This window comes from Peromyscus leucopus, chromosome 6, assembly GCF_004664715.2.
Source record: "Peromyscus leucopus breed LL Stock chromosome 6, UCI_PerLeu_2.1, whole genome shotgun sequence".
NCBI lineage: Eukaryota > Metazoa > Chordata > Mammalia > Rodentia > Cricetidae > Peromyscus > Peromyscus leucopus.
In genome coordinates, this window is record NC_051068.1 from 68,792,541 (window position 1) to 68,795,347 (window position 2,807).

The following is a 2,807-nucleotide window of genomic DNA, read 5'->3' on the forward strand; positions in this document are numbered from 1 at the left end:
TAGTTCACCTCTCTTAAGCAGTTAAAAATAAATGGGGGTTAGGGAGAGGCAGTTGTGTTTGAGTTCCATTTGACATAGGTTGGTTGCATCCTAGCACTTTGTTATACTGTGGAAATCTACAGGGTTGGGAGCTTCTCAGGAAGAGCTCCACGGACAGGCATGACCTGGCAAGGCCAACTAGTAAACAGGGCTCAAAGGGGACAGGATGCTTCTTTCATGTCTAGTGCTTTGACCAATGGAGGCCTCTCAGGGGCAAGTTTGAGAGCCATCTAGGTAAACAATGGGAAATGCTGCCTCTTCATTTGCAAACCTATTCCCTCCTATAGTGTACATCCAGGACACAGCTACCACAGAAGGAGACCGGTGTAGTGGTTTGAATAAAAACGGCTCCCAGAGTTTCATATATTTGAATGCTTAGTCATTAGGAAGTAACACTATTTGAGAAGGATTAGGAGGTGTGGCCTTGTTGGAGTAGGTGTGGTCTTCTTACAGGAAGTGTATCACTGGGAGTGGGATTTGAGGTTTCAAAAGCCCAAGCCAGGTCCAGCTCTCTCTCTTGGTCTGCAGATCAGGATGTAGGTCTTAGCTACTGTTCTGGTGCTATTCATGCCACTGTGATGATAATGAACTAAACCTCTGAAACTGTAAGCAAGCCCCTAATTATATACTTTCTTTTATAAAAGTTACCTTGGTCATGATGTCTCTTCACAGCAATAGAACAATGACTAAGACAACCATCCAGGCAAAAGTGACAATTTATTCTCCTTGAAGCAAAGGTTATGTGTTTTCCAGATGCCTGAATCAGAAACAAAAAGAAACCAAAAAGATAGTAGCCATTTGTCCTAGTTAGGGTGTCTATGCCTGTGAAGAGACACCATGACCATGGCAACTCTTACAAAGGAAAACATTTAATTGGGTGACTTACTGTTCAGAGGTTGAGTCCAATATCATTATGGTGGGACATGGTGGAACATGCATGCAGACATTGTGCTGGAGAAGTAACTAAGAGTTCTACATCTTATGCAGGCAACAGGAAGTGAACTGTCTCACTAGGCATGGCTTGAGCATGTATGAGGCCTCAAAGCCCACCTCCACAGTGACCTCCACTTCCTCCAACAAGACTATACCTACTCCAACAAGGTCACACCTCCTAATAGTGTCACTCCTTTTGGGGGCCATTTTCTTTCAAACCATCATGCCATTGCACACAAGATCTAGCCATCCAAGAAAGTACCCCATACCAGCTTCTAAATAAAGAGCCTTCCAGGAATTGAGACTGCTAAACTAGGCTAATAATTAAAGGTCCTGGGTGATAAGCCAGACTGTAAGGCATAGTTTTATCACCAGTGAGCATTCATAGTCAATTCATGGTGCATGAGGACACCACACAATCTCTCAAGACATGGAGCAATACCCATGACGGGTGCTGGGAAGTGATGTCTTTAAGAGATAATTAGGCCAAAAGGAGAGTTTTCTTTTTTTACAACATTGCATCATTACAGTGTGTATGTGTATATGTGTGTGTGCGCGCGCGCGCATGCGTGTGCATGCGTGTGCGTGTGCGTGTGCGTGTGCGTGTGTGTGTGTGTGTGTGTGTGTGTGTGTGTGTGTGTGTGTCTACAGGAGTCAGTTCTCTTTCTTTCTACCATGTAGGTCCCAGGTGAAGGAAATTCCCCAAACCAGGACTATAAAACAGGCTCAAGGCTCCAAGAAAATTGCCACCCATGGAATTTTGGAAAATAACCAATGGCCCTGGAACTAGAAGGTTGCAAAAACAGGCAATTCTGACTTTCTCTCTCTCTCTCTCTCTCTCTCTCTCTCATTCTGTAGGGCTTTTTTTTATTTTTGAAGTGGGGTTCTCAGAAAAAGAAAAGTGGTTTTTCCAGAAAAGCAGTTTCTGGGTCTGGCTATGCCCCACCCTCTCCCTATTCTCAACTTCAAAAACTGCAGGGTTTAGGGGTAGGGCGCTGCCTCTTTGACCTGTAAATCTACTCTTAGCATCAAGGTCAACCTGAAATTCTCGTTCTTTATTTCACCTATATACTCAAATTCTTTCCTCCTTTCTTCCCTCATTCTCCTTCTCCTTCTCCAAAGACTCCCTATATAGCTCTGGCTGTTCTGGATCAGGCAGGCCTTGAACTCACAGAGATCCACTGCTTCTACCTCCTGAGTTGCTGAGATTAAAAGCATGCAATACCACGCCCAACTCTAAAACTGTGCACGAAAACTTCTGAAAAGTTGCCTCTGGCTGTGAATGAAAGTTCCTGAAAGGAATCTGTCTGCAGAGACTAACTGACTGATTAGAATTTCAGTACCATGGAAAGACTGGATTTTTGTTTGTTTGTTTGTTTGTTTGGTTGGTTGGTTGGTTGGTTGGTTGCTTGGTTGGTTGGTTGGTTTGGGGGTTGGTTTTTTTTGCGGGGGGATTGTTTTGTTTTGTTTTGTTTTTTGTTTTTTCAAGACAGGGTTTCTCTGTGTAGCTTTGAAGATTGGATTGTTGCCAGTGCAGAGGCAACATTCCAACCTTATCTTGGGCTAAATTCTGACCCTTCAAAACAGTCATTCCTTGCCCTCCCTCCCCATGTTGGAACTAACATCTTGTGACAATAGATTTAAAAAAAAAAAAAAAAAAAAAAAAAAAAAAAAAAAAAAACTTTTAGGATCTATTAACTTAGCAGGCAACTAACTTCTATCAATCCAAAAGCTAAGAACACCACCAGATTGCATCTTGAGTCTATAGGAAAGTTTCCCCATCTCCAAGTATCTGTCTCTCTGATATACCCACCAATGTATTATGAACTTGCCTT